Raw genomic sequence first — 26,142 nt, 5'->3', positions numbered from 1 at the left:
CGAAGACACAACACAGCAAAAATAAATAAATTAATTAATAAACTCCTACCCCCAACATCTTCTTTAAAAAAAAAAAAAAAAAAAAAAAAAAAAAAAACATATAACCAGGTAATTAATTCAACTTCCTTATAATGATTTAAAATGCCAGTTTGGTAAATGTGTCCCAGCTGATTATATTGAGAGCAATTTGATGTGATCAGCCAGCTAAGTGACTTATCTCCACCTGGCATATTGCTACTTTCTTCATCCTGCATCAGGCGCTAGTGGCAAAATGAGCTATGATTCCAGCTGCTTTGGTACTGATGCCCTTACTTACTCAGTTATAGAACCCTTTGCTTCATTAGACACTGAGGAGCGCCTTAAATAGTAGAGGAACCAACTATATGGGGGGTTTTTATTTCCCAGAGTACCATCCATGCCAGAAGACAGGAAAAAACCAATAGAGATGGAGCTGTCTTAAATTTTTCAAGCAAAGTATTCTTTACAGTGAGAGGCAAGTCACAATGAGGATGACTGAATGAGACCCAGCATCTGAAGGGAAATGAAGACGCAGCATAGCATGAGCATATCTGACTCAGATTTCTAGCTTCTACTATATTCCCACCCTTTCATAGCCGATGCTCAGATCATAATTTCACTACTAATTTAACATCTTTATTGTAAACATGAATCCAGAGTACAGAGACTTCATTCTTATTTTCTTTCTCAAGATTATGTCAAATATTACTTTCTTTAACACCCCTGACACTTCCTATGTATCTTTTCCTATAATGTCCGTATTATTCTGGGTTTTGTTTCTTTGTTTATTCAACAAATATTTATTGAGAACGTACTACATTCCAGGAACTATTCTGGCAGCAGTGACTGGAGCATGAACAGGGCACATATTATTCCTGATATCATAAAGCTTAAATTCTAAATAGGAGAGGCAGACCATAAACAAACAAATAAATAAGTAAAATATAAATTATCAGAGGATGATAAATGCTATGGAGCAAAATAATTCAGGATAGAGAGTAGGGAAGTTGGAGGTATATTTTTTATTTTTTTATTTTTTACTTATTTTTTTTTGCGGTATGCGGGCCTCTCACTGTTGTGGCCTCTCCCGTTGCGGAGCACAGGCTCCGGACGCGCAGGCTCAGCAGCCATGTCTCACGGGCCCAGCCGCTCCGCGGCATATGGGATCCTCCCGGACCGGGGCACGAACCCGTATCCCCCGCATCGGCAGGCGGACTCTCAACCACTGCGCCACCAGGGAGGCCCTGGAGGTATATTTTTAAATAGGATGGCTAGGGAAGACGTTGCCAAGAAGATAACATTTGAGTTACGACCTGAAAGAAGAGAAGGATCAAACTTTGTAGACATCACAATTATGTTATTAATAAGAGAATGGGTTTGTGCAGCTGGGATGAACTACATAAAAATGCATTAATGTAAGTAATCATAGAAATTATTAATACAATAACCACAATGAGGTTATAATACTTTTGACAGAGGTATCCAGTTTACTCTTTTTTTTTTTTTTTTTTGCAGTACGTGGGCCTCTCACTGCTGTGGCCTGCCTCTCCCGCTGCGGAGCACAGGCTCCAGACGCGCAGGCTCAGCGGCCATGGCTCACGGACCCAGGCGCTCCGCAGCATGTGGGACCTTCCCGGACCGGGGCACGAACCCGTGTCCCCTACATCGGCAGGAGGACTCTCAACCACTGCGCCACCAGGGAAGCCCCAGTTTACTCTTAGAAGCAGAGTCCACAGAGCACCTGCAAACTATTAATCAAGTAATCAAAGAAGGTTTGAATTAAAGTTGTAAAATAAGAGGGTGAAAAAACACACATTATGTTGTGTTCAATTGTAACCAAAAGGTAGTGTTGGAAATTAACCAAGTAGAAGGTAGCAACTTTGAAAGGTAATGATATAGGATAGTTTGAAATATGCATGCAGTTTAATATTATGAGACAGGTTAGTCCTTATTAATATAAATCTACCACTAGAATTTTTAGAGACAATTTTGTTAGCCAGAGGAGAGACTATGATATTGTGATGAGTAATAAGCTTATATATAGAAGGCTTACATGTAGCTTGGGCAAGAGCGGATCTTGTGTATAGATCATTATTTAGAGCCTATTACCAAAAACATGAAAATTAGGATCTTGATAATACTTTTTAAATGAAAGATTTTTTAAACTTACATTAATAAATATTAATATCCTTCCTCAATTTAAAAAATCTGGATGGCCTTTCATTTTATATTTAAAAGCTAAGAGTCTAAGTCACAAATTGATTTGATCATATCATACATACAAATTAAATCAAACTCTATAAAGAGGTCATAGAATAGTTCACTAAGTCATATAAATAATTAATGAGTCCATGATAAAAAATAGATTATTCTAATGATTTACTTAGTTTTCTAAGTATTGAAGACATTCAAATAGGCAGCTTACTGTTTTTCCTTGGATTCATTTTATTTTTATCATTTTCCTACAAAATACCTTGTAATCCAGCTACCATTGTTGGTATAATTCCCTAGGTATAAACTCAAGTTAGCTTTTAAAATGTTAATCACACATTCTTTGAACAGATACAGGATGCCGGAACATTAATTAAGGTTAGATTAGTCAATGAAAGAATTTAACATTAACTTTAGCAGTAATGAAATGCTATAAAAAGTATATATATTCAATGAGCAGAAATTTTAGCAGAGAGAAAAGGTCCTTTCTGCTGTAGCAGATTTATTAAGTCACTATTAATATTTTACAAATTCAGTCTCAAAAAAAAAGTAGCAATGGCTTAGTTACTTATATTCCCATTGCTTTCCTAGAAACCATACACAGCATCAAGGAGAATGGAGGGAGGAAAAAGGGAATTCACAAACTATATTTTCTGCAAAACTAGGAAGCATGGAAATTCTGTAAACTACATGTGCACATAAGGAAAGCATATGAGACCTGTGAAGTCTGCAGGGGAAACTGTTGGGTGCAGGGTGTCAGGGAAGAATGGGGAGCTCTGATAGGCAAGTATCAGACATTGATAGGAAATAGTCTCTCAGGAGAGAGGCTTACAAAGAGTAAGAATTTAAAAACTTTAATTAAAAATTTTCCAAAGCAATTATTTGTTCAAATAGAAAATAAAATCTGCATTAATAAATTTCTTAGATAAAAAGAAAAGAAAAATGAGAACTTGGGGGATACAGCCAAATGTATACTCAGAGGTAAAGTAACATGCTTTAAAGAGGGCATCATGTTAAAAAAAACCAAAACGTTAATATATTGTTCAAATAAAGAATATAGAAGGGATGAAAATGGTTTACAGAAATATGAGAATGGAAATAAATGGGATCAAAGTAGAAAAGTGATAATTTTTTTAAAAATTAGGAGAGAAACAATTCATAAATAAATCCAAAATATGTGATTTCTGTTGTACTTATTTTTGTTTTTGCATGTTTGTGGAAAGTAGGGATGAGGAGGGTGTGTGATAAAATAGAGCATAAACTCTGTGACAAATGTAATAAAAGAAAAAAAATTTTAGACATAAAACAGGAGATAAAATGAGAGATATGAAATTTAAGAGACTACCTTTCATAGACCCACTAATAAATTTGAAAATATCATTGAAATAGGTAATTTTCTGAAAAATTACCAATATTGACTACAAAAGTAAAAAAAAAATTGAATAACCATGGAGAAATAAAAAATACATTATTAAATTTATTAAAGAATTCTTTCCTTAATGGCTTAATTGTAGATGTGACTGATTCTATACAAACTACCACAGGTTAGAAAAATGTTAAGTTTTTTCTGTCATTTTCGAAGTGAACATATTTCTGAGCTCAAAACACAGTAAAGTTCTCTCTCCCTCACTCACTTTAGGCAATCCTGCTTATGACTACGCAGAATAAAAAAAAAACCTTTGGGATTGATTAAAAATCACAACAGAAACAGAAGCAGACTCATAGACACAGAAAACAGACCTGTGTTTGCCAAGGTGGATGGGGAGTGGGGGAGGGTTGGATTGGGAGTTTGGGACTAGCAGATGCAAACTATTAAATATAGAATGGATAAACAACAAGGTCCTATTGTATAGCACAGGGAACTATATTCAATATCCTGTAATAAACCATAATGGAAAAAGAATATGAATCACTTTGCTGTATACCAGAAACGAACACAGCATTTTAAGTCAACTATACCTCAATACAAAAATTACAACAAACTAATAACCCTCTACAACCACACAGAGTTATTCATAGGAATTCAAGGATATATTAGTATTAGGAAATATAGTGATATTATATTATCAATGTATTATAGAAAAAATACAACCATTTCAATAAATAACCAAAACTGTATATAGTAGAACTACATATCTAGAAGCTGATGAACCAAGAGGAAAATGAGGCAAGTATGGTGTTACAGAAACCGTGAGAAAAAAGTTTCAGTTAACAGGTTGGGTGTTGGTTCTAAGAGTTGGAATATGTGTGGAATATAGTGACGATAGAAAGCAAGCCATTGTGTTAAGTAAGATGGAAAGTATTGAGACCTTGCTAAACGGAGTTTCAGGAGCAGAAGGGAGAATAGAGTAAGAATACAGAGAGGAAATATAGATAAATCTATGACGTTGGCTATGAGGTCAACAATACATAAATAATTGAATTGTGTGGCAAACTATCCAACTTCTTTAATATCAACTTTGGAATAACTAGAATTTAGAAGATTGTACACCTAACTAGAGATTCTATCACCTATAATATTCATTCATTCTTTCTTTCATTCACCAATAGCTGAGCAGCTACTAGGGAGAAAACACTGTAGCAAAGGATTCCAAATTTTATTCTGTTCATGAGGAGTTTGTATTCTAGTTTTGGAAATTAAGATAATTAAAATACAGAATAGAAGGTTTAGGGCTATAATAAATTTTGTGCAGGCCAAACACACACACACATACACATACACACACACACACAGAGCAGAATATTTCCCATAATTATTTCTTGCAGACCATAGTTTAATGCATATCCCAGAAAAATACACACTAATACTTTTAAAATCATATTTTATCTAGAAAATAAAGGTAGAGATATTTAAATACGTTATACTATGATAAAGTGTAAGTCTCTAAACACAAGGCAATTACTTGGATGCTTCAGGCGTAATAAATGAATAAAATGAAACCATGAATCTTTCAAGGAAAATTGTTGGTTGTTCAGAATTTGTTTGGGCATCACAAATCTCATTTTCTCTTTAAATATTGACCTAATTTGGGCCTCCCTGGTGGCGCAAGTGGTTGAGAGTCCGCCTGCTGATGCAGGGGATACGGGTTCGTGCCCCGGTCTGGGAGGATCCCATATGCCGCGGAGCGGCTGGGCCCGTGGGCCGTGGCCGCTGGGCCTGCGCGTCCGGAGCCTGCGCGTCCGGAGCCTGTGCTCCGCAACGGGGGAGGCCACAACAGTGAGAGGCCCGCATACCGCAAAAAAAAAAAAAAAAAAAAAAAAATTGACCTAATTTTAGTAAAGTGTTTTGGAGAGTATAGGTAAATCAAAACCTTCAAATGCCAGGAAAAACAGAACTGGACTAGGAAAACAAAAATTGCAAAAGTTGGTGAATGATCGTATTGATAGTTCAGATAACTGGTCCAAAACTGCTTTTTATTTGTTAATTAATTACAAACATGGATTCTGAAAAAATTATTTATTGAGCACCTACCTTGTGTAAGGTACTGTGACATGCAATAGGAAGAATACATAAAGAAGCAAGAAGTCTACCCAGTCACATTTCATAGTTTAAAGTCTTCAGCATTTCCAGTAGTGCAGATCTCTGAAACAAATTATCTGTTTTGTCTTATCTGAAATTTTTCTTCTTTATTCTTATTGTTAAAAGAATATTTTTGCTGAACATCAAATTCTGATTTCTTTTAGCACATAGAATTCTGGTTTCTTTTAGCAATTAAAGATGCCATTCCATTTTCTTTGCTTTTTTTTTCCAAATGAGAAATCAGTTCATTTAATTCATATAGCTATTCCTCTGAGTGTAATATATCTCGCCCCCCCCGCCCACCTTTTGCTACTTAAGACACTTTCTTTGCTTTTGATATTCATTTGTAGTTTGATTATACTGTCCCTCAGTATATTTTCTTTGTATTTATCCTTGTGTGGAGTTAGCTGAGCTTCTTGTTAGTCCCCAAATTTGTGAAAAATTTCTCCAAATATTTTCTGCCCTATTGTCCCTCTCTTATATTTCTAGAACTCCATTTGCATGTATCAGACCACATAACAGTTATCACAGTTCAGTGATACTCTTTAATTTTTTTACAATTTTTTGTCTACCTTCAGATTGGCGAATTTCAGTTGATCTAAGTTCAATTTCACTGACATTTTCTTCTGTCTCCAATCTTCTGTTAAGCCCATTGAATATATGTAAAGGCCTTGTCTGCTCTTACCAATACCTCAGCCACCATAGAGCTTCTTCTTTTGAATATTTAAAAAAAATTTCTTGACAATGAATCACATTTCACTACTTCTTTGAAATCTAGTACTTTTTATTACATGTTAGACATTGTGGGAGAAAGATGTAAAAACTGTGATTTCTGTTATCTTCCTCTGAAAGTGTTTATTTTTGTTCTAACAGACAGTTAAATTACTGGTCATTCTCCTTGACCTTGTGGAAGGTTGGTTCAATACATTGCTACTTTGTTTTAAAATCTGAAACTTACCATTTTAGTGACTGATATTTCGTTAAATCTAGCTGAGATATAGTTGAGAGCAATTATAACAACAGCAACACTGCTAATGGATTGAATCACTTTTAAATTCATTTATTTATTTATTTTTGGCTGCATTGGGTCTTCATTGCTGTGTTTGCAGAGAACGGGGGCTACTCTTTGTTGAGGTGCACAGGCTTCTCATTGCGGTGGCTTCTCTTGTTGCGGAGCACGGGCTCTAGGCACGCGGGCTTCAGTAGTTGTGGCACGTGGGCTCAGTAGTTGTGGCTCACAGGCTCTAGAGCGCAGGCTCACTCGTTGTGGCTCACAGGCTTAGTTGCTCCACAGCATGTGGGATCTTCCCAGATCAGGGCTCGAACCCCTGTCCACTGCATTGGCAGGTGGATTATTAAGCACTGCACCACCAGGGAAGTCCCTGGATTGAATCACTTTTAAAAGGTTTTCAAACAGAAAGAGACACGAAGAAAGAAAACAAGCCGGTTGCCTTCCCATTGCCCTTAGGATAAATGCAATCTCCCAAGATTGAGATACATCACCCTTCATAGTCCCATCCCAGAGCAACTTTCCAGTTTTCCGGCCTCTGCTATCTTCTACTAACACCCAGCAGTAGAACCTAACTCAATTCAAGACTCAAAACTTTTGCAAATGCTGTTTTCTACACCAAGGATAGTTTTATGGCTAATATCTTTTCAATATTGCTCACATGTTGCTCATAAAATCTGTCCTAATTCTATCAGACAAGGTTAGGTCCTGCATCATAAGACCTTCTATAATACTTTTTTTCATATGTCTATAACAGATTTTATCTCAGCATATCAGTTCTCTAGAGGAATTCTTCTTGAACAATTATTCATTTATGCAACAACAGCTACTCTGTACATAAGATGTACCAGGCATTGGTCTAGGTGCTCAGGATACAGTGAGGAAAATAATACAAATGATTTTTTAACTCAGAGTGTAGTGGGTGTTGTGTTCAGATTTTGTTGTGAGAAGCAGTACTAGACAGTGGTTAAGGGGACAGACTTTGGAACTGGACTGCATGGTTTGAAGCCCATCTCTACTATTTATGAGCTGTATACCCTTGAACAAGGTACTTCCTTGTGTCTCATTTTCACCATTTGATAACTGTAAATAGTATTTCATAGGTTCCATGTGAGCTTAAAATATGTAAAACATTAGAATGGTGCCTGGCATACAAGAACTCAATAAATATTTTATATTATTTTTGTCTCTCATGCCTATAGTATGATGTCCAAAACATAGTAGGTGCAGACAACATATTGTTGAATGAATGAATGAATGAATGAATGAATGAATATCTATGCTTCTGGATTAAAAGATACATATCACATATCAAAGAAATTTTATATTGCTTCTCTTTTTTTTTAAACCAAGAAAAAGTTATATAAGAAGCTCTAGTTTCTTATATAAAAAAACGCAAGCTAAGAAATGTTAAAAGTGGATTTGTTAATGCAATAACAGTATTTGCTTCTATTCTACTGCTTTCACTTGTTCATTCAACAGAAATTTTTTGTGCTGTTCTTAATTAAAAACAAAAAATGTGACTGTTCTTTTCCTTGGGAGTTTATAAGCTAGATGGGATATTGATGTGTAATTACATACAATAAAATAAAATGTAGTATACAATGAATATGTGAAGGAATGAAATGAATCACACATTTGAAAGCATGCATGAACTGCTTGGCATATATTAGTTTGAATTATATGAAACTGCCAATATTTTAATGGTTTGACTATTCAAATGGCAATTTTATATGATTCAAAATAATAGCAGATAATAAAAAATACATTCCATGTATCAGAATAATATGTTATTCAGAAGAGGGGAAAACTTTCAAGGATTCATTTTTCAGGTTGACAAAGCTTTAGAAAAAGAGGCAACTGGAATAGATTTGAAGAAAAAGTAGATAAGAGTCAAGCGATACAAAACAGTGATTCTTAAAATGCGGTCTCACAATCTTAGAGGAGCATAGGAAGTAATGACCAAAATACAGCTAACCTGAAAGAACAGTGGTCAGGTATTTTTAAAAAATAGTTATTTTATTTCATTTACTTTACTTTTCCCATAGTATTCCACTTTCTGAAGTTGAAGGGCGGAGGGAAAATTGCTCAAGATAGGGTCTCTCTAACTAATGAAGTAAACATTCTTATAATTAGTTAAATTTTATAGATCTAGTAATTTTATAAATCTAATTATTTTATTTTATTTTTATTTTTTGGCTGCACCATGCAGCTTCCAGGATTTCAGTTTCCTGGCCAGAGATCAAACCTGGGCCCCCTGCAGTGGAAGTGTGAGGTCCTAACCACTGGACTGCCAGGGAATTCCCTATAAATCTAATAATTTTAAATATCTATGTCTATGTACTTTATGATAATATTTCCTCCCAATAATTCTTACTTAATATAACTCCTAAAATTCCAAGTGACTAAGCTGGTTTTTTAGCTCTCTATTGGGTAGCACTAAATTATTCTGCATTAAGTCAGAAGAATTTAAGTTCATTTTCTTGATCTACTTAGAAATTCACTTAGTGAAATGCAACAACATGCATTTCAAGGTGTCAGTTCTTTGTTCAAAATCATGCATTTAATGAATAGAAGGATAGCAGAGCTGCAGGACACTCAATACTTAAAGCACTGCATAAGATTAAAAACACTGAGTAAACTGAAAATAACGATTTTTAGTTAAGTTTCATGCTTTTTTAATGTTGTGGCCTCTCCCGCTGCGGAGCACAGGCTCTGGATGCGCAGGCTCAGCGGCCATGGCTCAGGGGCCTAGCCGCTCCGTGGCATGTGGGATCTTCCCGGACCGGGGCACGAACCCGTGTCCCCTGCATCGGCAGGCGGACTCTCAACCACTGTGCCGCCAGGGAAGCCCAAGTTTCATGCTTTAAAGTGCAAGTTATTTGAACTCTAATTAAAGATAGACTATTTGTTAATATTTCTCTCTTGAAGGCTTGGATTTATGCTTTTTTAAAATGGAAATTTCAAGTGATATGTGTGTTGTTTATGATAAGTCCACTTAGCCAAGGGAGAATTTTGACTAGATTTCATATTAATTTATATGCCTTTAATACTGATAATGTCATTTCAGCATCTTCACATGACATGAAAATAAGCAAAACAGCTACTCAGTGTTTGAACAAAATATATACTAAAACAATGGGCTTTGTCTAAAGCACTTACTCAAAAATTACTCCAATATGCTAACTAATCTGAACATTATTCTCTTACAGGTATCAGTTCCATTCCTGAAACAATTATAAATGAAAATAAATATGTAAGGAGACAACAGCATTTTGATGTTGTGGAATCACCTCTGAACTGGGATTTAGGGGATCTTTGTTCGTCACCTGGGAAATGAGGAGTGTAAATTAGGTTGTCTTTATCAGCTCTAAAGTTTCATGATACTAATACTAGATTCACAAAGGTTCTGAAACTGCTGTAAAAAGGGCTTAATGGAAAATTCAGAGTTTGCCAGAAGATAAGCTATGTGTCTTATCCTTTTCTTTCCCATAGTTTATTCAGTCTGTACACATCTCCTGTGTTTAGAAAAAATTCTTTTATACACAAAGAAGAGATATTGTTTAACTGAAAACCCCTCCAAATATGGCAGAAAAGGAGAAATAACTCTTCTCTGCATTTAAATAACCCATATGAAAGAAGTAAAAATATATTCTGTAACTTTTATCAAAGTATCTGTTTTTCACTCGATCCCACTTGCAAAATAAACATATTTTGACAAAATCAACCATAGGTAAATGTGTGAAGAATCTATAGGAAGACATCTTCTTGCATCCCAAACATTTAATCTTCATTCTGGGCTCCTCCTTCCATTATACTGATATCTTTTCTAACTCCTTGGAACACAGGAGCTCTTTTTGCCCACTAATGCTAAGACTAGTTTTCAATTTGATTCCTCACTATAGGGCAGTGTAAGGTAGGAGCCTACCCAGTGAAAAATACATGGATTTTAACACTGAGGGCCCAAAGTGGTGAATACCTAAGTGATGGAATCTCAATATTATAGCATATTTAAGCAAAGTTCTCTTCCATCAGACCACCAAGTAGATACTTACAGAGAAAGCTGGTCATACATTTGCACCTCTATATTAAACGGTTACAGATCTATTTCCTTGGGTTTTAGGCACAAACTCAGGTTCACACTGGCATAAGAAAATACATGGTGTAATCCATTTAAGCATTAGTTTAAAGTTATGGATAATGAGGGACTAAGGTCTAGAGAGAGACCATCAAAGGGATGCTTAGCAGTAAGAGGAAAGAGTATTTGGCATGTCAGCTGAGAATCAACAAGAACCTACACCGGCAGAGAGAGTGGGGAAAGCATCAAAACGCACACAAGGGAATTCTGTTGGGCTTCAGAGCAAACACAGTATATCTGGTGTGTGAACTCTGATGATGCTTCTTGCACAGCTCAGAATATTCAACTCTATTTGTAGAATACTGTCCTTGTCTGAGCATGCAAGCCCTCCATTTGATCCCTCACAAATCCCTCAATAACTTGCTACACCCTTCCAAGAGTACCCAAAACAAACCAAGAGAGTGAAAACACCAACCAACCAATGAACAAAATCAGGCAATTTTTATTTGCCTGATTCTTCTTTGACTTTATAGAACGGTATAAATTGAACACCGTATCTCTTTATACTTGGTAAAAAATAAATCTCTTTAGTTAATTAGACAACTAAATCTCTTTAGTTAATTAATAGTTACTAAGCTTACCTAACAGTTTCAGAAGAATTTATGTCAAGAATTAACTTACTCTCCATTGGTAGTTGAGTTGGGGTGGAGATTCTAGAAGCCTGGACTGAGACTGACACAGAAGGAAGACAGGATAAATGACAGGAATAATTCCTTAAGAAAGATAATTTACCAAAAGTGACATAATAAAAAATAGTCTCTGAACAGTTCTATATCTATGGAAGAAATTGAACCTATAACTTAAAATCTTCACAAAAAATAAAATGCCAGCCATTACTTGTGAGTTCCTCTAAACAAATAAAAAATACATAATATTAATCAAAGCAAAACAAAACAAAACCTTCCTTGGCATATAAAGAGAGGGACTACTTTCCAATGTATTTTATGAGGTTAGAATAAATCTGATACTAAAACATGACAAGGACAATGTAAGAAAGAAAAATTACAGGCCAGTATCTCTCGTGACATGTAAGCAAAACCCTTAAATAAACATTAGCAAGTCAAATAAAGTAATATAAAAATATATGATGTGTTATCATGATGAACTGTGATTTGTTTCAGGAAAGCAGGTTTGGTTTAATATTAGAGAAGTTATCAATATAATTAATCACATTAAGAGAATAAAGAATAAAAATAATTTATATCAATAGATACAGAAAAGTCATTTGACAATATTCAACACTCAATAACAATAAAAAAAAATTTCCACAAACTGCAGTGGAAGTAAGCTTCCTCAGTTGCGTAAAGGATATTTATAAAAAACTCATAGTTAACATTACATTTAATGATGAAATATTTTTTCCTTACATTGGGAATAAGGCAAGAATGCCATTATTACCACTTCTATTAAACTCTGTACTGTAGGTTCTGTCCAGGTCAAAAAGCATTAAAAAAGTATAAAGGTTGGGAGGAAAAAGGGAAACAGATGACATGATTGTGTACATATATAAAAAATCTAGTAATATTTACAGATAAACTAGTAGAAATTGCTGTGTAAATTTATCAGGATTCAAAGCTAATATACAAAAGTAAATTTTATTTCTATATGTTGTAGATAAGAATTAGAAAATAACAATAAAATATCATTTATAATAGCACAAAAAATCTAACTCCTAGAAATAAATCTTCCAATAGATTGCTAAAACTACAAAATATGGTTGAGACAAGTTTAAAATAACAAAAATAAATAGAACAGAAAGAATGCCATGTTCCTGGATTGGAAGACTCACTACTTTGTACCATGCAGAATTTTAAAAAGCGCCCTAATGGTTCACACCATTGCGTAATCTCCCCCTCCTGACTCTGGGCAGGCCTTTTAACTTGCTGCTAACCTACAGAATATGGCAAAGGTGATGGGATTTTACAGACATAACTAAGGTCCCTAATTATTAAGAAAAAGGACAATTATCCTGAGTGGGCCTGGCTAATCACATGAGCCATTTAAAAAGGGTTTAGACAGCAAAGAAGGAAGAGGTCAGAGGCTCTTTCCTCCTGGTCTTGAAGGAGCAAGCTGCCAGATTTCTATGCTGCCAGATTTCTGTATGGTCAAGGTCTGATTCCTGGCCTCTGAGGGCCCCTGAGGCAGATCTAAAGTAGAGGGAGACTCGGGCCTTAGGTTAATGGAGAGAAATCACATAACCAATGAGCTGGTAAGGTCCTTCACAGCATTTACCATGTTTAATGCAGGGGTCAGATAAATGTTATTCCCCCCAGTGATTCAGGCCACAATGAACTCCCAGATTCACCCTACACAGACAGTCCAGGAGACCCTAGAGCTCATTAAGAACACTGTGGCTGATGACTGTGTCTGGTTCCATGTGTTGAGTGACTTTGACCCCTGCTCATCAGCCTCGTTGATGACCAAGCCCTGGGCTACCAACTGCTCCACCAGATTATGTAGTTCATATACCTGGAAGTCAGTTTTGGCCCCCAACTACTACTGTAGTTACTACTGTAACACAGACAGCTGACACTATATGAGCCTCACCACCAGCATCTATTGGCTCAACCCAGTCTACCTCCAGCCTTAGGGCTTCAGGAGCATCCAAGGAATCAACAATAATATCTCAGTCTAAGCCTATGAGACCCAGGTGAAATTTATCTTTGAGTTGATCCAGAATATTGACATAGACCTGGGGCCAGTTTCTCACATGCACAAACTGTGAGGTTGAAGAGCCAGCTGGATTAGGGGTACCTCACCTTGGGTCAGGACTAGCCCAAAGGGGAAAGCCAATGTTGATGAAACTTTTGGTCAAAACCATATTGTAATACATTTCCCACCTGCTCACTCCTAAACTCATCCAAGAACAAGACCAGGGGGTGAGGGAGGGCCAGCAGGAACCTGGTTATCCCTCCACCCAACTTCTCCATCCCTCGATGGAGTGGCCCCTCCTATATTAGAAGGTATCTGGCTTCTCTGTTTTACACTGGTTATTTAACTACTCCACCCTCCAGGCCTGACTTACTAAATGCATATTTGAAAAATCTCAACCAGCTTTTACCTGCTTGAAGTGTTTAATTTAGGGCACTCTTGATGGGCTGCTTTCTCTAGGGCTTATATATTTCTTCTTGCTGTAAATTCCTTTCCTCTTTTGCCCTCCTCTCTTCTTGGATTATTTAGCTGTCTCTTCATTTCTCCTCTCTTGCTACCCATCCCATCCCCTACTCTCCAATTTATTTTACATCTGGAGCAGGACTTAGCCAAACTGTGATGCTACCAAAATTGTCACAACAATTAGTCAAATAATGTGCTCTGTGCAGAAAAAAAAAGAAAAGAAAAAGAAATGAATATTTAAAAGAGGACCCTGAGTTTCAGATCAGACCCCAGACCCTGCCAAGTTTGACTGCAGCTTTGTGAGCCCTAGCCCTGGGTAGGGAACCTAGATAAATGATGCCTAGACATTGGATTATGGAAAATGAGATAATTAATGAGTGTCAGTTTAATTCCCTAAATTTGTGGTAATTTGTTATGCAGCAATAGAAACCCAAAACACTAAAAATTTTAAATCTCACCCAAATTAATCTACATATTCAACAGAATTCCAATAACACCAGAAGCTTTTAAAAATTAAAATGAACAAGCTAATTCTAAAACTTTATAAGGAAATGTAAAGAATTTTATGAGCCAAGGAAATCTTGAAGAAGAATAAAGCTGGATTACTTATATTTCTAGACATCAAGACATAAATCTATAGTAATTGTGAATATGTGATATTGGTGCAAAGATAGATATATAGATTAAGGAAACACAACAGAGAGTTCAGAGATAGATTCACACGTGGGTTCATCAGTTTTGTGATAAGAACATCACTGAAGTTTGTTGTACAAAAACAGTCTTTTCAATAAATGGTGCTGGGCCAGTTGAATATTCATAAATAATATGGATAAACCTTGATCTCTAAAAATTTAATTTGAGATGTACCATAGATATAAATATAAAAGGTAACATAATAAAGCTTCCAAAATAAAATATAGGAGAAGGTCTTCAGGTGTTTGAAGTATGCAAAGGTCCCTGAAACAGTTCACAAAAAGTGAATGTTGAAAGAAAAAATTATAAATTGGTTTTTATGAAATTAAGAATACCTATTCCACAAAGGACACTATTACGAGAGTGGAAAGATAAGCCAGTGGCTGGAACTAGATGACTGCCTCACATCCATCCAACAGAGAACTTGTCTTCAGAATAATATACATCTTGTTCAATAGAAACCAATCAACAAGATTAAGAAAATCAATCAATAAGAAAAACATAGATCTCGATTTTATAAATGGGGAAAACGTAAAGGCAAACAAAGAGAGGAGATTCAGATGGCCAAAAACTATGAAAACATGTTCAGCGTCATTGGTCATTAGGGAAATGCAAATTAAAACTGTAATGAGGTATCACTGCACAAAAACTGGAATTGTTAAAATTAAAAGACTAATAATACCAAATGTTCTCTTACTTACAAGAACTTGGATATGAGGTAAAATTCAGATTCTTGATTTGAGATTAAGTTTATATTGATAATTCAGGGTCTTATTCTTTCTTTTCCTCTACATGTTAATATTCTCAGGGGACAGACATTATGGATATTGACTAGTAAGCTTCTTGGAAGAAAACCTGTGGTTCTTCATGTTAAAGAAAACTATGGTGTTCTTCAGTACAGTGGGGAGAAAGGTCAAACAAAACAAGAAGAGAGGGGCTCATAGAAAGCTTCTGAACAGAACTCAGTTATAGCATAAATTACTCTCTATGAAATGATGTGAAGAGACTTCTAGAGGCATCATGTCCAGGGAACTGATTATTGCACTTCTGTTTTTGTTTTGTTTTGTCTTTATATTCTTCCTTCACTTCTTTTCTTGTAGAAATAACATTTTAAATAATAGTAGGTATAATGGCCGAATACTTGCAGACAGGAATGTATCATTACTGCAGTATTCTACAAATTTTGCTAACTATGTAATCTGCCCTAAGTATAAGAATCTTAACTATAATTTCTGATGGAAGTCTCTATTCCAATATAACTTTATAATAATACTAGGAAGGTTTCTTTGATTCAAATTATGAGAAATTGAATGAGAATGATTCAACTCACACTGCAGAGAAAACCAAGTGTGTTGTGCAGTTAAACACAATTAAATAACTATAAATAATTCATATATTTCTCATGCTCATTACTAAAGCACTTGCTCAGATCCTTAGACATAAAGCTAAGGAACTCTCCTTGTAGGGTATCTTTCCTTTTCCTTTGTCCAGCCTCTGCTGATCTCTGTATGTCCCTATTTCCTCCAATCCCACTAAGCACTTGTATAAAATTGCTTCCTTTTATCAGGGACATTATACTAATAGCAGAAACTGATGAGTCTATGATATATTTTCTCCTCCTCCTTCTCCTCCCCTTTCTTCTCCTTCTCCTTCTTCTTTCAACCTATAAAATTCTTCCTCCCAGATATAGCTGAGTGAATCATTTATGGACACTTCACCCTAAATAGGCCAATCAGATTCTGTCTTACAGGAACTTGAATCTATGATTCAGAGACAGGTAGGCAGTCTTTGAGTGTGCATGAATTCAAAGCTGTAAACTCAAGAACTGTGGGGGTCCTGTGCCTGGAGACCCATGCTAGTTCAAGAGCTCGAGACTTATCACATAGCATGGATGTGTGTGTGTGTGTGTGTGTGTGTGTGTGTGTGTGTGAGTGTGTGTGTGTTAAGGGATGACTATATAAGCATCCTTGCTTATAGTAATTTATTCAAGCTACAAAAATAACTCCTTAAAGCATATATTACAATAAAAGATAGACGTACTCAAGGGTTTGCAATAATCATGTGTGCTACTGCATAAAGGACCATAATAACCCTTCAAAAGAAATGTCACTATTTTGAGGATTAAAGGAATTAATGCATATACAAAAACTTAAAACAGTCTCTGGGAGATAATGGGCACTCAATAAATTTTAGCTATTATTATCATTACGGAAACCTGGGTTTGGTGATCTCTTACGATAAAAAAAAAGAGGTAAAAGGAAAGGGAAGGTGAAGAAAAGAGAAATGACATTTTTATCAGAACATGTGAAAACTTTGCATTGCAAGTTCACAAGAGTGGGGTCAGAGTAGAAAATAAAACAACACTGTGGCTCAGCTCTGAAGAGGATAGCTGAAAAACTGTGAAATGAGGGTTTTCTTTCCTTCAATTTTCTAAAGTGCGCTTTAAAAAAATCACCCATTTTCTTTTAATCCCTTTAAGTATTCAGCCAAAATTGGTGCATTTGAAAGTGTATCGTGAATACATGCAGCTTGAGAACCAATAGGCTAGTTAATGAAATTACACTAGTGTAGTTTTTATTGCCAAATTAACTGTCGCTGAAAGATTAATTTAATTTATAAATATTTTTCATGGGAAAAAAATGAAGGAGGATGAGAGCAAAGAATTGTTTAAACCAAGATATACGATTTGGTTCTCTTTTAAGCCCAAATTCAGCACATAAAGTAACAACAGTCTAATTTAGTTATATAGAATTATATTCTAGAACAAAAATTATTTTTAAGATACTGTATATAATCTTTCCTTCAATATTTTCTATTGCCTACTAATAAAATTATCAAATCAAATAAAAATAAAGTAAAAACATTAGAAGGATAATATTATCTATATTTATGTATCCTTTACTGTGTATCAGAAGCTCTGCTGGGTGCATTACATAGATGATTTCTTTCACCCTATAAGGCAGGCTGCAGGGAACATTGATTTTGACATTCTCAGCTGCCCTCTCTCTCTCTCTCTCCCTGCAGTGAAGCTGCTATGTGGTCTGTTTAAGACTGAACCCAGCCCCAAATCTATACATTGGCCTACACCAGTAAGAGCACTCTGTCATTTTTCCTGCTATAGAAATGATTTTAAAGGGTAGGCATAAGCCTCTAGATGATTAAATCCAGATGACGTTTGAAGGCCTTATATTTGACATTTGTGAGAAGAGCAGGGTTCTCTTAACTCTGGAGGGAACAGGGTGAGATGGGAGGCTCACAACTGCTGCAGACATTTGGCTAGTCCAAAGTAAGCCAACATTGGCACACAACCTTAGAAAAATGCAGCCAGAGCTGCGATCAAAGCATTCTTGAAACTTTTGAAATCTCAATTTACATGAGCTAAATGCATTTATTTTGGTTATTTAAATTTTGGGGAGGTAGTTTTTTTAAAACTTATAATCAAGCATCCTAAATGATTCACAGATGTATTATTATCCCCATTACATACATGCAGAAAATTAGATTTGCTATGTCATCGCCTACTAAGTTCTAGAACTAGAATTTGGATTCTGGAAGTCAGAACTCTACAGCTATAGTGTTTAACTGTTACAATAGATGGCCTTCCTAAATGATGTTTGAAAACACTGTAGCATTTATTATCCCATTCAAGAAAGTTTAAAGAAGTGTTCTTTATTATTTCTTCATCTAATTGAAAAAAATTTGATGGTGAGGTTGGTTTTTGTTTGGGTTTTTTTGTTTGTTTTGTTTACTTAATTTCTTGGGGCAATGTTATATAAAGGACTGAGATAATGATTTGGATGTTTTGGAATCCAAAGAGTTGGACTACTCTGTATAAAAAAGGAATTTTGAAAGTATGAACAATCATAATAATTATTCCATTTCTCGAACTTGGAATTATTGTTGGGCTCTTGAGTGCCTTCTCTGTTTGATGTACTGAGTGGTTAGTTTGGAGCAGTAGAAAGAGTATAAGTTTAGAGGATGAGAAGTTTGGATACCTTAGATTAAATTCTGATAAATCCCTGAAGGGCTCTATGATATTGATCAGTCTTTGAACCTCAGTATCTTCTACAAAGATTAGTTAATAATACTTCACTCACTGGCTTATTGAACAAATGAAATGTGATAATAGGACTATGACTGTCATAAGGGGGCCCTCAATATATGGTATCTAAATCATATAAAATATTTTTGTAAATTCTGTATCACTATAGAGGCTGTTAGTAATAGTATCTAATATCTGAACTTTCTCCAAACAATTGTGTTCCTTAGGTATATGGTGCTGGCACATATTAATTCCTTCTCGGCAACACAGAAGAGAATTAAGAGCACACTTATGCTCTTACTGGACACATTTGCACATCTTATCACCCTTAGTCAAAATTTACTGTGTACTTCTCCTTGTTGCATGGTGTGTTAGATAGGATAGGATATTGACTTTGTAGTCATACAGACTATAAAGTTCAAACCTCAGTTCTGATCCCAACTCTGATACCAACCATGCAAACTGAGCAATTGCTAACTTTTCTCAGGTCATTTGCCAAAAAAGAAGAATTCTTTTTTATTTTTAATGAAATAAGTGAGTGGATTACAAGAGATAGCACCAACCACGATAATAATATAAATATATGTGTAAAGTGTTTTGCATAAATTAGTCATTAATGTTTATTCCTATTTGTCCCTCTTGCCTATCTCCTTCTTCACTGTGAGCTAAGCACCACATCAGAGTATTTTTTTTTTTGGGGGTTTTTTTTTTTTGGCGGTATGTGGGCCTCTCACTGTTGTGGCCTCTCCCGTTGAGGAGCACAGGCTCCGGACGCGCAGGCCCAGCGGCCATGGCTCACGGGCCTAGCCGCTCCACGGCATGTGGGATCTTCCCGGAACGGGGCACGAACCTGTGTCCCCTGCATCGGCAGGCGGACTCAACCACTGCGCCACCAGGGAAGCCCCAGAGTATTTTTTTATGTGTGGAGGAATCAAGACTTTTCCGCTTTAATGAGTGAAATTTATTCTCTTTGAAATCCAAGGAAATTGGGAAATTTAGAGATATCCATCTTAAAGTGCTGAATATAGTTCAAAGTGATCAAAACTAAATCAAACAATATTTCCCCCTGTGTTTCAGACAAGTTAATGGATTCCTTCTAAATACCACTGGTTAATATTGCTTCAAAAACTTCACCTGGCTTAAAAAATGGAGGGTTCCTTGCAAATCTTTTGTTTAATGTTTACTGTAAAATTTAAGATCAAATTTTTCATGAGCATTAGAATATCAAGATTATAATTCCATGTATTTTTCTGTGTATGCACATACGTGCATGCATGCATGCACACACACACACAGAGGAACTATACATAAAATAATACATCTAAATTATACAGATCCAAAATCTTTCTCTTTTTATATTTATATATATATATATATATATATAGGAATTTTTAATCTGAAAAGCATGAGTAATTGCCTTAGTTCTCCATTTTTTATGTGCTTCATAGACCAACTTTAAATTTCACTCTTTTAAATTAACTTTGCTTGCTGTCCCAATAGACTAGCATTACTAGCATATATTAAATATGTAAAAAAGGTGCTTTATAATGCATTATCTTCACCAAAGTAAATTAAGGCTCTCTTTCAAAGAAATAGGATGTCTGTGTAGAATGCTAATTAGTTAAATGTTTATTTTTATGGGAACGGTTTCTATCATAAACCACAATCGTTCTTAAAAAAGAAAGAAGGGAAAAAAGCAGCAGAACAAAGCAATAGTCTATAAAACCTGAGCAGGTGCAGAGAAATACAATATTCAGGGTAGAGTAACGGTAACCTCCACCTTTGCGTATTTTGTTGTTTATATATTTAGAATTAGTGTGGTGTCTGTAGGAGATTACACAAAGAAAGCCAAATTCAAAGTAAAGGCCTCTCTAAAGGAGATGTATATTGTGTAAGGACTATCTATCACCTTGTACTCTGAGATTGGTTCTAACAAGGGGCCATATTAGTATGCAGGCATTTGTGTTTTATTTCTTTTCCAGTTTTTGTTGTTGGAATGAGGTATCCCCATGAAACTCATTAAACCTATTTCTGCAGCTGACACACCACTCAGGCATGAATAAGGGTAAACAGAAAGTTGATATAAATATGCAAACATTTTTGATGAAACAAAATAATAGGGAGCTAAAAAACCAGGAGTGACTCATTAGCACAAAAAAGAACATTTTATCATTTTTATTAATGTTTAGTTATGAGAAACTCTGAGTTTTAAATTCTTGTCCAAATGCATGCTAGAACTCTTTAAAATTGTCAAGTGCTCATGCAGTTATAAGTTAGTAGCAGTAGTATGAATATTTAAAGCATGGGGATGAGAAAATTCAAATAAATAATTATAAATTCCTTTTCCTTGATCATCTTTAAGATAGTGTCTTACATACAAGGTAACAATACAGGGAACGAATCGTTATTTAATACCTTCTTTGGGGATATTTGCTTATCAGTCTGAAACAAATACTCTGGGATTCACAAATTATGCAAATTCAGAAAATAGTCCACTTTGAACAAGTGATTATATATTTCAAGAACACAAATTGAAAGAAAAAAAAAATCTTTGTAAAATGACTACTGATACAATTAACATTTATCAGATTGGCTCAAATTAATGTCTGATGACACTCATAGGGAAGTAGAATTCAAACTTCACTGGTGAGTGTCAATTCAAAAATTCCATTAGGAGAATAATCTCTCAACAGCTATTGAATAAGAAAATGTGCATGCTTCTCATCCCAGTCCCTCCACTTCTAGGTGCTACCATAAAGAAGCATGTGCTCATGAGCACAGGCACGCCAATTGCAGCATTGTTTGTATTAGTGAAAATTGGTTTTAATGTGGTTATTGATATAACAAAAATAAACTATTAGAACCATACCTCACATTACACCTAAAATAAATTCCACATGGGTTAAAGACTCTAATGTAAAAGCAAAACTTTATAAAGTGTTCAAGAATGTATAGGACATTCATTTTCATTACTGGTGCAGGAGAGAAAAAAAGCACAAAAACGTTATACCACTAACTATGTATGAAAACATACTGAAATATATACTATATTAAAATTACAAGGTTTGTTTTGAAAAGAAACATTGTAAACTAAAAAGACATATCTTAAAAAGATGTACTTAAACTTAAAAAAATACTTAAAATTCATGTAACAGAGAACTATTTTTTAAAATAAATAGAAGAGGGCCTCCCTGGTGGCGCAGTGGTTGAGAGTCCGCCTGCCGATGCAGGGGATACGGGTTCGTGCCCCGGTCTGGGAGGATCCCATATGCCGCGGAGCGGCTGGGCCTGTGAGCCATGGCCGCTGGGCCTGCGCATCCGGAGCCTGTGCTCCGCAACGGGAGAGGCCACAACAGTGAGAGGCCCGCATACCGCAAAAAGAAAAAAAAAAAAATAATAAAATAAATAAATAAATAAATAAATAAATAAATAGAAGAATTATTATGAATCAATAAGAAAAACAAAACCAACCCAGAAGAAAATAGATAAAAGCATGTGAGCAGGTAATTCAGAGAAAGTTTGATAAAAATTACATTAAAAATGCTAAACCTCATTAGTAAGCACAGAGATAAAATTTTAAATAATATTTTGATACCATTTCATGCCCAATAGATTGGAAAAATTGAAACAGGCTGACAGTAAAAAGGTGGGTAATATATACAGAACTGTTGATTCTCCTAAGATATTGGTGTGAATGTAAACTAGCATAACCATTTTATTACAGATAGCAATTTGGCAATATTTAGCAAATTTGAAGATGTTTACACACCTTGATGGAGCAATCCCACAACTAGGCATAGGCCTCAGTGAAACTCTAGCACATGTGTTCCAAGTTAAAGGTACAAAATATTTATAAGAGCATTGAAAAAGTCAAATCTGATTTTTTTTGAGTTCTGTCAGGTCATTGCTGAGTTTTTCTAATTCTGATTTTATGTTGTATTTTTATTAGTTTATTTCTTATGTATTTTTCTTGATATCTTTTAGCTCACTTTGAAATATTAGGCATGGTTTTAATATTTATTTGTCTATCTATCTATTGTATTTCTTTTCTGGGGTCTTTTAATTGTGTAGGTATTCTTCTATTCCTTTTTTTCTTTCTATGTATGGGATTCACACATTATTTTTCTCTTACTCATTTTTGTGTGAAATTAGTTTTCCTGAATTTTTAAAGGAAGCTTTGATTCTGATTGGTTCTTTTATCTCACAGAGCTCCCTCTTCTGTTATTTCCAGTAGTAACTTGCTTCCTGACATTCCTGGCTCTACTCTCTCCACAACTATTATCTTTTCCTTCCTCTCTGTTATCTATGTTACACTAAATTTGACTTCCTCCCTGGGCCTTGCCCTGGAAGTTGTCTTTGGCAGGTCAATTTCAAGCCTTCTGAGAGCTAGATTGTCCCCACTCCTTCAGGCTTCCTTACTGCAAGCTCTTGTGTTTATCTACATTTGAAGCATGCCAAAACTCCCCCCAGTGTCAGTTCTGGCTGTTATTGTCTTGCAGTGCTTTCCAGCAAACATCTATTGGCTATTTGAGTGCTCTCTTCTCATGCCCATCTGTGGCTCCACTGCTTTCTTCTTTTACTTCCCTCTCCCCTGGCAGCCTCTTCCTCCACATATACAAACACACATGTGCATGTGCATCTATTAATTTATTTCTTATTCTTTGTGGCTCTTTATTTACATTGCACTCTCTCATAGAGCCCTTGTTCTGGAGGAAGCAAGCTCCCATGTTGTTTGCTGCCCTATGGAGAGGTCCATCTGGCAAGGATATAAGGAAGGGCTCCAGCCAACAGTCCATGAGGAACTGAGGCCCTCAGTCTAAAAATGTCCAAGGAACTGAATCTTGACAACAGCCAAGTGAGTGAGCTTGAAAGCAGATCCTTCCCCAGTCAAGCCTTCAGATGAAGACACAGACCTGGCAAATCCCGATTACAGCCTTGTGAGACTTACTGAGGCAGAAGAATCTAGATAAACTCTGCTTGTGTTCTGGGCCCACAGAAAATGTGAGATAATAAATATTTATCAATTTAAGCTGCTAATTTATTATGCTAGAATAAATAACTGATATAACTCATACATGCAAAATTATGTACGTGTGTTATATATTGTGGCATTATTTGTAATTGCTAAAAAAGTAGAGACAATCAAAATGCACATCAATAGAATAGTAGTTAAATAAGTAGAGGTTCATTCATGGAATAAAACATGATGCTATACAAAGAAAGGATAAGAGTGCTCTTTATGCACTGATATGAAAAGATAATCAATATGTTATTAAGTGAAAAAGCAATGTACAAAATAATGCATAGCATGCTAACATTTATTTATGCCTATAAAACTTGTCTGCAAAGATACAGAAAAAACTAGTAACCATGGGTACCTATTTTGGGGGACTGAGGTGGGTAGAAACTGAGTGGCTGTAAGTAGAGAGGTGGGAGGGAGATTTTCAACTCCACAGTGTTTTAGGTTTACTGACTTTGGAATCCATGTGAATGGATTAGCTGTTCCACAAATTAATTAACTGTTTAAATGCTTAAAGGGAAGAAATAAGTAAAACGTTTAACAAAAATGCATTTTCTTTTTCTAAAACAAAACATAACATTGAATAAGAAAAAGAAAATTGCATTCTGTGTTGTGCATGTATATGTTTTTACAGCAGGCAAATCATAATATATAACTTATTGATACTTGCTTATATAATATATAAGTGATAATATATAACTCAATAATAATATATAATCAATAATATATAACTTGTTGTTACTTATATAATAATAAATTTTAAATGTGCATGGGAATGATAAATTCCAAATTTAGGCTAATAGTTCTTTCTGGAAAGAGAATGATGTGAATAAGATTGGAGAAAAAGAAGCCAGGTGACTTCAACTGTATCTTTCACATTTTAATTTCCAGTTAGGTCATATAGATTGAAAAAGTACAGAGAAGGACAGAAATGTGGAAATACTTGATGTTTTCAGGTAAAGGAATTATTTTAGGAAAATCACTTAAATATATTTTATATTTTGATGACATCAACATTAACTGGGATTCTGTAAACATTCTCATGAAATTTAAAGATGACTATATTGTATAGTTATTGGGCCTATTTTGAGAGAGTTCATACAAAGAAACATAAAATTTCATGTATCTATTTTTGGTATTAGGAACTATGGAAGTAAAAATGCATCAGTCTGACATATAGGGTGAGAAAGTGAGCACTGAGCATCATATGGGTAATTTTTTCAACAGCCATTCCTTGAACTTATAAATCTACATTTGATTGATTGAACTCAATCAAACAGCCACACCTAATTTATTGGGAAATGTAATTTAGTTGTGTGCACAGGGAAAGAAATGAAATTTAGTGAACACAAAGCATAGTCTCTTCCACAAGGGATGACACTACTAAGCATGTGGGAGTGTTGACCTGATGATGCCAGACCTTTCAATTTTTTAAGAGCAGCCAGAAATTTAATTTTCTTTTTTTAATGTGACATCTCCGATTTTTAAATGTTGGCAACTAAATCATTCTTTTAATGACCTTATATGAGCCAAACAAAATATGTCTACAAACTAGATCTGTAGGCCAATAGTCTGCAAACCTCGACAGTACTAAAATATCCTACAAATGAACACTGAGAGGGACCAGAGTTCGAGATCTCTTTTCCTGTGGATTGTGGGTACACAGTATTCTAAAACTAAGAAGAGTTGGTGAGAGATGCCACAGAAGCCAAGGGGTAGGACTAGGTTACACCCAGTAAATTAGGATGAGGACTCAAAGGCCACTGGATCCAGCAAATCAAAAAATAGGGCTAGCCACAAACTGTAATAAAGTTATACTCCCTGGCTTCTTGAAACTTGTAATGCAGTTGGAAAAAGGCTGCATAGAAACCGAAGTGTCCACAATACAATACACCCCAGACTTTCTGGTATAGACTGAACATCAAAATTAGAGAGTTAATTCATTATTTTGAGATGTAGTTGTTAGAAAAAACTTTGTGAGATAGGGGAGACTTGAAGTACACTTTGAAGAATGTAACAATAAAGAACCTTGGGTATATTCACATAATAAGTGGAAATGTGAGAAAGACAGGAATTCTAAAGAGCTGAATTAACTCACAAGTTCTTCCTTCACTAGCTACCTGAGTTCAGAGGCTTCTAATTACCTCCTAATCACTATTCTCACTTTCTTCTCAATTTTTAGCTGGGCCCAGAGCTTCCTTGCCTTTAGGTCTGATCATATGTCTAAATATTAGCTAACAGCTCTAAGGAAAATTGGGTGTGCAACTTCCAGAAAATGCTTTTAAAGAGGGTCCTTTTAATCTCTCTCTTCTTGCTGGTTAAAATGAGTACCTCTATATGCTGAGACTCCAACAGCTATCAGGGACCTTGAGGTGGC

The 26,142-nt window shown here is 35.3% G+C and overlaps 1 protein-coding gene across 9 annotated transcripts in view; it reads right to left on the bottom strand.

The window, feature by feature from the left end:
- LIN7A (lin-7 homolog A, crumbs cell polarity complex component) overlaps positions 1–26,142 on the bottom strand; it is a 245,462-nt gene that overhangs the window by 191,287 nt on the left and 28,033 nt on the right. The window contains exon 6 of one of the 9 annotated variants that reach the window (XR_009533801.1): positions 1,077–1,331. The exons of the other annotated variants lie outside the window; for them this stretch is intronic. The gene's annotated coding sequence lies outside the window, so the exon portion shown is untranslated. Of the gene's footprint in view, positions 1–1,076; positions 1,332–26,142 lie in introns of those variants that run through there. 9 annotated transcript variants of the gene reach the window in all.

This window comes from Mesoplodon densirostris, chromosome 11 (genome assembly GCF_025265405.1).
Source record: "Mesoplodon densirostris isolate mMesDen1 chromosome 11, mMesDen1 primary haplotype, whole genome shotgun sequence".
Classification (NCBI taxonomy): Eukaryota; Metazoa; Chordata; class Mammalia; order Artiodactyla; family Ziphiidae; genus Mesoplodon; species Mesoplodon densirostris.
This window is presented reverse-complemented; position numbering and strand designations above follow the sequence as displayed.